At 35.1% G+C, this 15,544-nt stretch overlaps 1 protein-coding gene across 2 annotated transcripts in view; it reads right to left on the bottom strand.

Annotated features, from left to right (window-relative positions):
• Positions 1-15,544, bottom strand: part of LOC150099979 (kinesin heavy chain-like) — a 579,478-nt gene that overhangs the window by 129,404 nt on the left and 434,530 nt on the right. The gene's annotated exons all lie outside the window — the stretch shown is intronic.

The raw sequence follows: 15,544 nt of genomic DNA, 5'->3' as shown, positions 1-15,544 counted from the left end.
TATAAGTCATTCTTTACAACAAGAAAAAAAAATTCAAACAATTTCTAGGAGTACAAACAACAACAATATGGGAAGATTTGACTATAAACTATAAGCAGAACAGGATTTGGAAAGCAAGCACAAAGAGAATGAACAAATCTTACATTACTGCAGGGGACATCTTTAGACTAGTCTACAATGGTATTCAAGATTTAGAATAGGAAGTGATCACCAGTTGTGAGACAGATAAAAACAGGTATTATATCAAATAAATTTGTAAGAAAACTTAAATAAAGAATCTAAGTTGAATGAGTGCATAACATTTGTTTCACATAATTATGCCCTTACATTTGAAGAAAAATGTGATAGCCCTAAGATGATCCAAACCTTATGTTTTAAATCAAGAACCTAGGGTTTGGATCTTGTTTTAAAACAGAATGGTAAAATCTGAAGAAAGTGTTGTTAGAATTATCAAAAAACTTGATGAACTCAAAACATTAAGAAGCAGTAAAGAAAGAATAAATATTGACAAGTACTGGCAAGTAACTAAGCATGCACTCTCAGAGAATACAGTGGAAAATAAGTAAGAAAGCTATGTCAAAACTAAAAGAAACATGCCTTGCAACAAGTTATGTTTCCTTTAGCAAATTGTTTTTGTTTACACTTGGGTAAAGGATTAAAACCAGAATATAATTTGTATATTATAAGTTGCAAAAATACTCACAATAATGAGTGCATTTCAGTAAAAGAATTAGAAAGAGTTTTTAGAAATCTGAAATGCAGGTGTGGAGTTTATAATTGATATTCTGCCAGAAATGCTGAATATGAAAGTATAAAAATTTTATAATGGCTACAAAACATAACATAGAAGACTTTTGAAACTAGGCATGAATAGCATGTGATTGGAGACTAGATTCCACATTGTACTGATCTATATAAAGGGAAATAAAATTGAGTGTGTGATTGTAGAGGAGAAGGTAAGATCAGACCGAAAAGGCTGCTGGAAACTCATTTTTACTTTAAAACAGAGAACAAAAATGTCAGGGGGGGGGAGGAGCCTGTCAAAAATTGTTAATAGGTTTATGAAGAAAAACCTTTTATTTATTGTCAGATTATAAGTTATGCATAATATGAAATTGTAAGAAGATGAAATACTTGCAAACTGCATTTTATTGTTAACTGCTAATACACAATTTCAATTGCAAATGAAATAAATGCTGCAGAACAAGCTGAATTCAAACCAAACAGGGGTCATTAAGATGACATTTTCACTTTATGAGACATAGCTGAGAAATCAGGGAATATAACAAATATCTGTGTGTAGATCCAGAAAAAGCATATGACAAAGCCACAAAAGAAAATATATTCAAATGGTAAATGGGACATTATACAAATCCATACATAATCTCTATCTAAGTTGTAAATCAACAGTTAAAACTAAAGGATGTACAGAAAGATGATTCAAAGCAAAATCAGGCATAAGTAATGAATACATTCCATCTCCACTCCTATTCAACAACTCTATATGGATCACATTATGAAGAAAAGTGGAGATATTAGCTCTTTATTTAAGCAGATAGTATTACATCTCCAAATCAAAAAATTAGAATAATCAAAGTAAATGTGTTGTTGAATGATTTGCAATTCTAATTTATTGCATAGAAAATAATTATTACCAAATATGAATTAGCATCATCTAAATTTATATACTTTGTAGATTATCTAACCAATGTAAACACAAGAATGTAATATAAATTAGTTATAAGAAAACTGTTAAAACATTCACAAAATTAGAATAATTTTTAATGTGCTCACCAGGCATATTGGAAGATGCATTTTATATACCTACTGCCAGGTTTTCAATCCTTGTTTTCTCTTCATCTGTTACCCTAGGCAGGGGTCCATGCTGGGTACTGTCAGCTGGACTGGCAGAGCCTGGGAGACAAGGGGCTAGGGGGGCAGAGCCCAAGTTCACAGATGTTCATAAGCTGAACTGTCCTGCTTAGTTTTCCATTAATTAATGGTACTCACAGGGGCACCACAGGCATATATTTAAATGATGCTAATTCATATTTGGTAATAATTATTTTCTATGCAATAAATTAGAATTGCAAATCATTCAACACATTTTCTTTGATTAATCTAATTTTTTGATTCTGAGGTGTATACATAAATACACACACACCTACAAGTTCCTCAAGCAACCAAAAGTCATGGAAGTCTGACTAGATTGGACAGAATTGAATCTTAAAGTGTAGTTCAATGTAGTTGATATCTCATTCAAGCTTACCTCTTTTCCTAATACCTTATGGATCACTTAGCATAATTCTTCTGACCAGACAAATGTTCTGCATTCTGACAACATGGATGGATCATTGTAACGTTTCCTAATACAGAATGGTGCTAAGAGGTGGCTGACCACATCTCTGATGTATCTGATTGTTATTCACAAAATCAAACCATCCTATTCTCAAACTATTCCATAAACACCAGTGATCAAAAGCATCAGATCTCTGATAATCACCTTACAAATGTTCGCATCTCAGCTACAGACAATTACAAATTTTAACTTGTTTTTACAGATTCTGCTGTCTTCCCAAACTTCCAAAAACATTCTGAATGCTCCTGAAGAAATTCTTAATTTCTTACTCACTTTATTCTTTGCCTCACCAATATCAGTTACATAGCTACCAAGATAATTCAAGTGACCACAATAATTTAAGGGAAATATTAATGATAATTATAAAGATAACAATAATTAAAGGGAGGTCATATCCAAGCAATTTACTCATATTTTATAATAATGTTATGGATGAGTTGAATAAAGGGAATGGGTGTACTATGATATTGTTGGATTTTGATATGGCATTTCATAGGATAACGCATGAAAGGCTGTTGCATAAACTAGAGAATACGAGATTGGAATATATATTATTGCTTTGGATAAGAGGATGGCTGATGGACAGGTAGCAAAAAGTGGTATAAGGGAGAGGGATGAATCTGCCAGATTTAAGGTGACCTGGGTGTGCCCCAGGGATCAGTCCTTGAACTACTTGTTGTTTAATCTATATATACGTGGGCTGTTCAATAAGTAATAAGACTAATTTTACTGTGGAATAAAGAAATGTTGCTGTATGTATTAACAAAAGAGGTTGATAGATGGCGTATACGGGTTGATGTGCCAGAGTGTCACATGACTAAATGCAAGTGCTCATTGGTGTGCCTACGAGGTGCAACCGGTCTTCGAAATGGAAGCATCCTTGGAACAGCGTTATGTGATTAAATTTTGTGTGCGTTTGCAAAAATCGGCATCTGACACTTTTAACATGAAAGCGAAGCTTTCCACAATGAAGCAATGTCGAGGACAAGTGTTTTTCGCTGGCATAAAACTTTTAAGGAAGGAAAGCAAAATGTGGAAGATCTTGAACGTGAGGGAAGACCTTCAACGTCCATCACAGAGACAATGATCAACACAGCAGCGATTATCGTCAAGCACGTCAAAAGAAAGTGTCCATTGCTGAAGAATGGCTTCTTATTGCACCACGATAATGCAAGGAAACATATTGCTGGTTGTGTACTGGACATTTTGCAGAAGAACAACACAGATATCCTACCACATCCTCCATACAGTCCTGATCTCGCACCATGCGATTTCTGGCTGTTTCCTCAGCTCAAGAAACCACTAAGAGGCCACCATTTCGAAAGCAACAAAGCATGTGTAAAAGCTGTGGAGGCGGTCTTGAAAGAACTCTCAAAAAACGGACTCTACATGTTTAAGAAGTGGACGCAATGTTGGGACAAATGCATCGCGTCTCACAGTAGTTACTTCGAAAAAGACCATGTAAATGATGACGATTAAAGGTAATCTGTTTTCTGTATAAATATAGTCTTATTACTTATTGAACAGTATGTATATTAATGATATTGGAAAGTTCCTGACAGAAGATCTTCAGTTGTTTGCTGATGATGTATAGAAAAGCATGGCAATCAGTGGTGCTTCTGATACAGAGCATTTACAGGGTAATTTGAATAGGCTGAAAGTGTGAGCAAATGATATCAGCTATTAATTCAATGTTAGTAAGTGTCAAGTTATGCACTTTTGGCATGATGAGATTATATTGGTGGGATTATGCTTGGAGTAACTGATGAGGCTCGAGATCTTAAAGTTATGGTGGACAGAAAGTTGAAGTTATTGCAAATATAACTCAGAGGATTACTGCAATGTTGAAACAAACACTGATGTAAGGATATGGAAATCATTTCGTCTCTTTACAAGGCCTTAATACAACTGCACCTAAACTATTGTGTGCAGATTTAGTCTCCTGGGATCCAGAGAGATAATGAAGATGTGGAAAGACTGCAAAGAAGAGTTACAAAGATGACATTGGGATTATGGAACATAGATTACGAGGACAGATTGAAAGTATGCTAGACTGCATACAGTGATAGATAGGAGAAAGAGGGATATGATAGAAGTCTCAAAACTTTTGAGAAAGAAAATTGCAGGATACTGGTTGATAGAATTTTTCATTACATGGGGGACAGGTGACATCACAAGGAGACATCTGTGGAAATTAAGTTTGTGGGCAGTTAAGAAAGAGGTTAGAGCTAAATTTTTCTTTCACAGAATCACGAGTGAGTGGAACAGTTTGCATGTTGAAGTAGTGAGTGTATCTACTGTGAACGAGTTTAAGAGGCATGATAGCTTAAGTGGGTGATATATGGCTGACCATGACGAGTCCTTGACTCCATGGAGGTCTAATAATAATTGATAATTGAAGATTATTAATAATAATAATCCAAACACAATGTTGAACACCAAAACCCAGAAGAAACAAGTTCTGGAAGCAGCTCTGGGATAATCCAAAAGAACATAATAAAAATGTTAACTGGATAAATGATGTTGGAAAACAATTGAACAACACTCAGATGGAAGACCTTGTCTTAACTACAGAAATGATCCAAAAGCAAGCAAAAGAAAATGAAGAACTGGAGTGCACCAGGTAAAGAGCTGCTGCATGGATTTTGGCTCAAATACTTGCCCAGTACTCATGCTTGATTGGCTCAAAAATTTAACAACCATTGCAAACAGACTCAATTAAGAGTGGGTGACAACCATAAGGATACTTTTGATTTTGAAAATCAAAGGAAAAGGAGCTGTTCTAAGCAATTATCACCCAATAACTTGTCCAACAGCATTTAAGTTACTCATTGGACTTCTGGCAACTCTGATTAGTCAATATTTATCATGACGCCTATTGAACAAAAGGGATGGTCCAGAAAATCCAGAGGAACAAAAGACCAATTGTTAATTGACAAAATGATTTTGAAAAATTCGAAAAGATGAAACCAACTTATATATGGCATAGACTGATTACAGAAAGCATGCGACTCATTGCCATATAGTTGGATTAGCAAATGTTTAGAAATTTTTGGAGTTAGTAAAAAACATCAGAAAATTCCTACCAGCTGTCATGATCATATGGAAAACTCAGTTAATAATCAATGAAGATAATCTGGGTCCAGTGAATATCAAGAGAGGAATTTTCCAAAGTGACTCACTATCACTTCTATTGTTCATCCTAGTAATAATTCTTCTAACATTAGTTCTAAAGAAAACTAGCTTTGGATATCAAATATCAAATCAAGCATGAAAAATATCACACTTGTTATACATGGATGATCTTAAGCTATAAGCAAAATCATCCAGAGAAATTGAGTCACTGCTCAATACAGTCCGAATGTTCAGTGAAGAATTTGTATAGAATTTGGACTTGAAAAATCCACAACACTCTCCATAGTACAAGGGGAAAATAACAGGCAACAAAGGAATTGCATTTGCAGTTGGAAGGAAAATTAAAAACTTGTCACAACATGAATCCTATAAATACTTAGGAATTCTTGAGGCAGACAACATTTTGATTTTAGAAATCAAAAAGAAAATGTCTGAATATCTGAAAAGAGTTAGAAAAGTTCTAAAGTCCAAACTGAATAGAGGCAACACTGCAACAGCAATCAATACATGGGCCATCTTTGTAATCAGATACACAGTAGGAATAACTGACTGACACAAGCCGATTTGAATGCTTGATCATAAAACATGAAAATTAATGACAATAAATCATACCTTGCACCCATGTAGTGATGTGGATCAGTTATATAGTCAGAAAAAATGGAGGATGTCATCTTTTACAAGCAAACAATAAAAGAAGAAAAGCAAGCATTGAATGATAACATCAAAGAAAGCACAGAAGATGATAATTGAAGTTTAAAAAGAAAAAGTATCGACTGCAATAGATTCAAAAAAACAGTACAAGGAGAAAGAAATGTCAAAAGAGATCAGAAGATTGAAAAAAAATAAAGCACTCCATGGTCAATACTTAAAAAAGATATTGAAGGGAAAGTTGATAGTTTTTTAACTTGGCAATGTCTTCAGCCAAGCACTACAAAAATGCAATAAAGACGAAGATTGAGTGAAAATATCTGTAACAATAGCAAATGACAACTTAATTGGCTCCTGCGACATTATTTTTTAACTATTTATTAACTTAAAAGCTAATGTTTCGCTGGTATTATATCCAGCATCTTCAGAGCACACAACACAAAGTTTGTTACAAATGCAAAATAACCACAATCCGGTGTAACAGTGGGGCTAGTAAAAGTAATTGCAGCATGCAACGGATTGTGGTTGTTTTGCATTTGTAACAAACTTTGTGTTGTATGCTCTGAAGATGCTGGATATAATACCAGCGAAATATTAGCTTTTAAGTTAATAAATAGTTATTTTCTTAATCATCTGTGTTCATATCAAACCATGAAATCTATTACAAACATGTCTGACGAACACATAAGCCTATCCACGCATATTATAGGACATCATTTGATAAAATTTTTCATTATAAAGAAGGCAGGTAGAGGACAAGGAAACATCCATGGAAGTTAAGTTTGTGTGCAGGTAAGAAAAGGATGAGAGCTAAATTTTTCTCTCACAGAACTGTGAGTGAGTGAGTGGAACAGTTTGCTCGTTGAAGTAGTGAGTGCATCCAGCGTGAATGAGTTTAAGAGAAGGTATGACAGCTTGTGTAGGTGATGTATGGCCAACCAATGATGAATCCTTGACTCCGCAGAAGGCTAATAATAATTGATGATTGAAGATGAGGTCTGCTCTATAGCACATACTTGAAGAAAGGCAGAAGACTCACCTTTATCATTAAGTTTGTTTTCTCAATACTGATCATCAAACCTAGTTGATTCCCAGCATCATCGACTGCAGCAATAAAGGAGTTCATTATATTCCCACATTATTTGTGGATAAGGACAAATCATCAGCATTATCCAGACAGATACTCTAATACTCTTAGACCACTTTAATCTACAGTCCTTTCCATACAGAGTCATGTTCATCATAAAATCAATTACAAAAGTAAATAGAAAAGGTGACAGGTCATACTTGTCTTACTCCAGCTGTTATTTTAAAACATTCGCTATATGCTTAATCAACTTTAACACAAGCCACACCATTATCATATAAATTAATCATAATGCTAATAAGTTTGTCAGGTATTCAATGTGCTCACAGTCTTCCAAAAATTTTTACCTATTGACTGAATCAAAAGCTTTTTTTTTTTTTGAAGTTAACAAAAAATGTGATCATAGGTTCCTGAAATTTTAAACATTTTTCAAAGATCTGCCAGTGAAAATATCTGGTTTCTGTCTTTTGCCCTTCTGAATCCATTTTTCTCATCTCTACATTGGTTTTTAACCAATTCTTAATTCTACTAAGTATAACAATTCAGAAGGACTTATCTGAAATAGTCAATTAGCTGATACTCCTATATTTCTCACATACCATACAATCTCCTTTCTTAAAATTGGGCGCTATTATACTTCTAGTGAAGTCTCTGGGAACTTTACCACTTTGATAGAAAACGTTCAGGATCTTCGTCAGCCATACTCTCCTTAACCCCTTTTAGCATTTCTACAATAAGTTCCCCATATCTTGGTGATTTATGTTTTAATTTATTTATAGCAATCTAATCTCAGATGGTGTAATGAGACTGATATCGAATTGGGAAGCAGAACCTATGAAGCTACTGTCTGAACAGATCTTGAAGAAACTGAATATTTCACAACAGGTAAAGGAGCACGACAAGGATGTATTTTATCTCAATACCTGTTTAACTTATACAGCAAATACATTTACAATAAATAACTTTTATTATTAAAAGATCAGAAGATAAATGGTAAAATATATATACACAAAGAGCCAACAAGTTTCACTAGCCACTGTCTAGCATTTTCAAGGCTGAACTGGTGTGAAAACAAATGCATTGAGTTACATTTCAAAAAAACATACACTTTAGTAACTGTTAGGCCATTACATTTGATTATTCTGTTGGAAGGCGTGCATGTGTTCGAAAGCTTCAGTCAGATACCGGTACATGACCACGTGTTTTGTAGTTGTTTGCATATTGTAATTCTGTTGAACTGAGAGAGATGATGAGATTTTTCCATATGTCTTTAAGAACAATGCCCTGATTTCTATTTAAATTATTGCCTGTGCGTAATACCACAGCTGCTTCTTTTAAAGTTCTGTATCTGTAGTCATTCTCGATGTAAGGCATAGAACTGTTTTTCCAATCTATAACGTGATTTGATGTTGAGAAATGATGTACTAAACCAGATGTGATGATTCTATTATGATTGACATCCCCCACATGTTCCTTCTGTCTTATTTCAAAACTTCTCGAAGTCTGACCAATGTAAGAAAGGCCACACGTGCATGGAATTTCATATACTCCAGGACATTTGAAGAAAGGTACCTCATCTTTAGGTGATCCTAAGATTTGTCTGATCATGGTAGTTGGTTTAAAAACCACTCTGATGTTATGAGCTTTTAACATTCTTGCCAATTTTGTGGAAACTGAATTAATATATGGAATGGCAGCTGTGGACACATATTGGGGTACTGTAACACGTTGTTGGTGGTTATCTTTAAATAGCCATTTGTTTAAAATGTTAGAAGGGTATCCATTAAGCGATAGAGCGTTAGATATTAGTGACAGTTCTCTCTGTACCTCTGTTTCTTTTGAAATCGACCTTAAGGCTCTATTACGGAGCATGTGAATGATGCTGTGTTTTTGTGATCTATGATGGTTGGACGAATAATGTAGATATCTACCAGTATCTGTGGGTTTCCTGTAAATGGACAGTTGGAAATTGTTATCTTCTTTCTTCACTAGGATGTCAAGAAAAGGAAGTTCTTTGTTCTTCTCTAGTTCTATAGTGAATTTGATCTTATTGTGTAGTGAGTTGATTTTGTTCAGAAATACGAGAAGGTTTTCCATGGTGTCTTTCCAGATGATGAACACGTCATCGACATATCTCCACCAAATTGATGGTTTTGGTACAATGGTGGAAAGAATATCCTTTTCAAGTTTTTCCATAAAAAGGTCTGCGCATGGTGGTGACAGAGGGCTACCCATGGCTAGTCCTTACAATTGTTTGTATACAGTGTTGTTGAATTTGAAGAAATTTGAATTCAGGCAATGATGAAACAGTTGTATGATGTCTTGAGGGAAAAGATCTTGCAGAATGTTAACTACCTCTACGATCGGTACATTAGTGAATAAGACTAGCCATAATGTCCGTTTCTGATATTTTAATACTCTTGATTTTTTCTACAAAATGTTGAGAGTTTTTAATGTAGGTCTCTGTGTGTCTAATTGTTCCTTTCATTAATTTTGCCAGATGCTTTGCTAGTAGTATATTCTTTCCACCATTGTACCAAAACCATCAATTTGGTGGCGATATGTCGATGACGTGTTCATCATCTGGAAAGACACCATGGAAAACCTTCTCGTATTTCTGAACAAAATTAACTCACTACACAATAAGATCAAATTCACTATAGAACTAGAGAAGAACAAAGAACTTCCTTTTCTTGACATCCTAGTGAAGAAAGAAGATAACAATTTCCAACTGTCCATTTACAGGAAACCCACAGATACTGGTAGATATCTACATTATTCGTCCAACCATCATAGATCACAAAAACACAGCATCATTCACATGCTCCGTAATAGAGCCTTAAGGTCGATTTCAAAAGAAACAGAGGTACAGAGAGAACTGTCACTAATATCTAACGCTCTATCGCTTAATGGATACCCTTCTAACATTTTAAACAAATGGCTATTTAAAGATAACCACCAACAACGTGTTACAGTACTCCAATGTGTCCACAGCTGCCATTCCATATATTAATTCAGTTTCCACAAAATTGGCAAGAATGTTAAAAGCTCATAACATCAGAGTGGTTTTTAAACCAACTACCATGATCAGACAAATCTTAGGATCACCTAAAGATGAGGTACCTTTCTTCAAATGTCCTGGAGTATATGAAATTCGATGCACGTGTGGCCTTTCTTACATTGGTCAGACTTCGAGAAGTTTTGAAATAAGACAGAAGGAACATGTGGGGGATGTCAATCATAATAGAATCATCACATCTGGTTTAGCACATCATTTCTCAACATCAAATCACGTTATAGATTGGAAAAACAGTTCTATGCCTTACATCGAGAATGACTACAGATACAGAACTTTAAAAGAAGCAGCTGTGGTATTACGCACAGGCAATAATTTAAATAGAAATCAGGGCATTGTTCTTAAAGACATATGGAAAAATCTCATAATCTCTCTCAGTTCAACAGAATTACAATATGCAAACAACTACAAAACACGTGGTCATGTACCGGTATCTGACTGAAGCTTTCGAACACATGCACGCCTTCCAACAGAATAATCAAATGTAACGGCCTAACAGTTACTAAAGTGTATGTTTTTTTGAAATGTAACTCAATGCATTTGTTTTCACACCAGTTCAGCCTTGAAAATGCTAGACAGTGGCTAGTGAAACTTGTTGGCTCTTTGTGTATATATATTTTATCATTTATTTTCTGGTCTTTTAATAATAAAAGTTATTTATTATAGCACATCAGACCAAATATGTACAAGTTAAGCAAATACATTTTTAGAATGGCGGGGCTGAAGAAGTCTTCAGTTGGAATTAAAATTGGTGGAAGAAATATTAATAATTTGAGGTATGTAGATGATACCATCTTGCTAGAAGAATGCAAAGAAGATTTGGAGGAACTTATTATGAAAGTTAAAGAGGCCTTAAACAACCTCAAAAAGACAAACATTATGGCAACATGTGAACTTAATTATTTTGAAGTAGATGGGGAGAAAATGGAAGTAGTTAACAATTTTGTGCTCCTAGGATCCAGAATTGATAAAGATGGGTGTTGTACTGAAGAAGTTAGAAGATTATTACTCAGAAAGAAAGCAATGACAAATTCAAGCAAGATCTTTAAAGATAAAGATATTAGCCTAGCAAAAAAAATCAGAATCGTGAAAGCAATGGTATTCCCTGTGGTACTGTATGAATGTGAAAGTTGGACCCTGAGAAAGAGTGAAAGAAGGAAGATAGATGCATTTGAATTATGGGTTTGGAGATGCTTATTAAGAATACCATGGACTGCAAAGCAAACCAATAAATCAGTGATAGACAGAATAAAGCCAGACTGTTCCCTCAAAGCTATGATCATCAAGCAAAAATTGTCATACTTTGGACATATTATGCAAGCAAATGTCAGTCTGGAGAAGATGATGATGTTTGCTAAAAGTTAATGGAAGTAGGAGAAGAGGAAGACCAAGAATTAGATGGGTGGATGGAGTTAAAGAAGCAACTGGAATGCACCTGGAAATTCTGAAAAAAAAAGTGTATGTTCATAGAATCACCAGGAGCCGAAAACGACTCGATGGAACATAACAACAACCAGATCATGACTGGATATTGCTTAAAAGATTATCAAAATACTCTGCCCATCTTGCCACGATGGTATCTGATGATGTCCAATGAATAGATGGATGATAAATATTGGTTATTCTCAGTCCATTTAGTTTATATAACTGGAAAAGTCTCTCACCACTGTCATTAGGAATTAGTGACTAATCCTATTATTTCTGCACAGTAAGTGGAATCGGTGCCCACCTTGGCATTAAATCCTCTAAAATGACTGTTATGTCACCTTTCTTAAAATGCCTAGTATATCTTACAGCTGGTAAGATATACTAGTATATCTTACAGCTTTAAAGAAGCACTTTAAATTTCCCAATCTTCCGAATCCTCAATAGGAACATACTAACCAGCTGCATTCAGAGCTTCATTCCCAGTTTTAAATTTAGCAGTTAGGAGACTTGCATTAATACAATTATGTCTGAGAACAACATTACTTATATTTCTATTAAGTAACAGTCCTAAACCTTATGTTTGACACCATCCTCATATCCTGAGTATATTAATGGAGTGCTACCCTTTCATAGCCATCTTACTTCTCGCAAAGCAAGAATTTCCAGTTTGTATACCTATGAAATGCTTCAGTGAAGACATCAATCAAAAAAAGTCTTGGTTCAGGTGACCTTATGTTCCAGATTCCTATGTAAAGAAAAGTTTCAGGATTCATTAACACACACTAGGCTCCATACCACCTGTATCACTGCATGCTCATTCGCTGGGCAGGACGTCACAAATCGTTTTGTACTTCTGGTTTACTGGCAGGCATGTAACAAATCATTATATGTATTTTGTAGAGAAACCATAGCTATGTAGAAGAGATGATTTATTGCTTTCATTTTTTATTTTGATGCATACACTCAACATTAATCAACACTCAACTGTAATCACAAAAAATATAAATTTCTCACAGAAATAAGTACTTGAGCAGAATAGAACTAATGACTACTGTTCATTCCTGTCATTACCTAAATACTAATGTTAACAACACACTGCAATGTCTATATGGTTCTATACAACATTGTCAGAATATTTCAGGAACATGAGAATGATTTCTTGGCAGGTGTCATGTATCACAGTCTTTTTTTTTATATATATAAAAAAAATTAACCACTAAGTAAAAAAAGATTTTAGATAGCAGTGTAAGCAATGTGTTAAGAAAATCTTCATGAATGATGGCAGCACTGGTCTATGCAGAGAAATATACAGCTTATATTTAAGTTATAGATCAACAGTTAAAACTGAAGGAGGTATAAGATAGTTTGATATAATGCCAGGTTGTATGCGACTCCAACTGTCATTCAACCATAAGAATCTAAGTGAATTTGATGGATGAAAGGACTTTGTATAAGTAATGGATTGTACTTGAATGAATTTGGAATTAGGCTGAAAATTTTGTTCAATGAGAGAATGGAAGTATAAAATCAGGAAAAATGCTATCAGGGAGATGCTCAAGTATGAGAATGCAAAGATCAAAGAAATGATGCATGCACCTTCTCAGGTCTCAAATCAATGAGACAGTCATTAAAAAAGATGCAAATGTACGTGTGGGCCCAAGGGGATGTTTGTAATTTTTGATATAAAATCACAATTTTTGATCAAGAATAAGGGTAGGCATGACTAGGCCAAAAATTATAGGTATCAGTGAGATTTGGTTGATAGAAGAAGATATGCTTATAGTAATATAAGAAATACAATATTTTCAGGGAGAATAATAAGAACAGGTCAGTAGAAAGGGTACTTGCTGATGACAGCAGAAGAAAAAAACCAAGAGCACAAATTTAGCAAGAAGGTACAAAAGCTAATAGAACAAATATACATAGTGGTTACTGCTATAGCCCAGGGGCTGCCTTTGCATCCCCTGGGCTATAGCAGCCCAGGGTATGGAATGCATCAGTAAGTTAGCTCAATAAGCACAGGGCAAGTAATCATTATGGGGTACTTTCTGGAGGGAGAAGGAGAAAAGGACACATGGTGGGAAGGAAATGGAATTTATACAGCTACTACGAGAGCTTCAGAGGAAGCATCCATAATTAAGGGAAAACTTTGCCTCCAAATGGATAGAATGATCATGCAGTCTTGATCTGGAAGGTGGCTAAGCATGTAGAATTTTTAAGGTTAAGAAAGAATACATGTAGAATTACATACTTGGTGTAATTCTACATGTAGAATTACATAGTTGGTGATCATGACAAACTCAGGAGAGGTGCTTGAGGAGATGCCAGTATGTGAGAGAAAGAAGTAAGCAGTGCATGGGAGTCATCAATGGGTATTTGAAGGAAAGTAAAATCAGACTGTGAGAGGAATTAACCAAGAAAGCCTAAGGAAATCTGAAAGAGTTCCTTCTATGTAGCAAGTAAAAGGAAGAATGATTATAGAAGGCTAACTTTTGGTAGGGAGGGGCAGAAGGTATAGATGAATAACTGAATGATCACCTTGCAAGTGTGTCACATCTAGATAATGTGATGAATGATGCAGGAAAGAGAAGATAGATGAACTGGAAACGTGCTTAGGATATTAAGAAATTCCAATGTGAATACAGTCATGGATCAGATGAGGTACTGGCCTGCATGTTACAAGCAAGTGCAATAGGTACAACTACCCAAATCTGTTCAAGTTTCAGAACCTCAGAGTCCAAGAGAGGAGTAGAAAGATGGCAAAGTAGTTTCTATTACATAAAACGTGGTTCCAAGATACTGGTGGCAAATTATAGGCTGATCAGAATTCAGGAAATGTGATTACGGTACTGAAAAAGTTGTTTAAGGACAGAATTCAATAACAGGTAGATAGGAATATGAAACACTATGAGGACAGCACAGGTTTAGAAGGGAAGGTCCCATCCCATCTCTTCCTTTTGTGTTAGGGTTAATGACCTGTCATGGCCAAGTAACATGGCAGTGTAGTAACTTAACTGCATATGATAGTGTGGATAATCCTATCTGCATTGTCTCTTCTGCATGTATTTTGTGTGCGTGTGTGTGTGTGGTGTTCTTCTGATCCCTGGTTTGTCTGTTTTGTGGGACAAAAAAACTGTCACCTCTTTATGAGACCGTAACTCACATTCACTTGAAAAGTTCTGATAAAGGTTCTTCACATTCTAGATAGGATTAAAACCTAGGTCTTTCCAGACAAAGGGCTCTGTCAATACCAAATGAACTATGGAGGCTGAAGGGGAGGTCTTGGGTTAGTAATTTACTCAGTGTGTAAAGTGGTTAAGGAAAATGGCTACAGCCTGATATTGCTAGATAGTACAAAGGCATTTGATAGCTACACAGAACTCTATTAAGTAAAAATGGGGCACACAGAGACAGACATGAAGTTGGTGACAAATAAGAGGGAGGATGACAGGGGAAAAAAAAAGCAAGCAGTACATGATAGAGCTGAATTCAGGAGAAAATGAGTGACCAATAGTATGTCACTGTTCTGCACTTGGACCACTACTGTTTATTTTTACATAATAATATTGAGAATAATTTGAGGGTAAAATATTCAGTTGTTTTAATATTACTCTCACATACAAAAGACTGCAAGGCCTATGTCAAATAAATGTGATGTATGGACCGGTAGAGACAAAGTAATTTATGGATATTGATATGATGAAGGTGGTTAGTCCTTGAGATATACTTTATTGGAAAGATCCATATGTCTGAGGTAGCAGGAATGAAAGACAAATAGGATTTAGCAGGTTCAGGTTCAGTGAGTCTGCAG

Source organism: Typopeltis vanoorti, chromosome 13, assembly GCF_054136105.1.
Source record: "Typopeltis vanoorti isolate ZY-2024b chromosome 13, IOZ_Tvanoo_1.0, whole genome shotgun sequence".
Classification (NCBI taxonomy): domain Eukaryota; kingdom Metazoa; phylum Arthropoda; class Arachnida; order Uropygi; family Thelyphonidae; genus Typopeltis; species Typopeltis vanoorti.
This window is presented reverse-complemented; position numbering and strand designations above follow the sequence as displayed.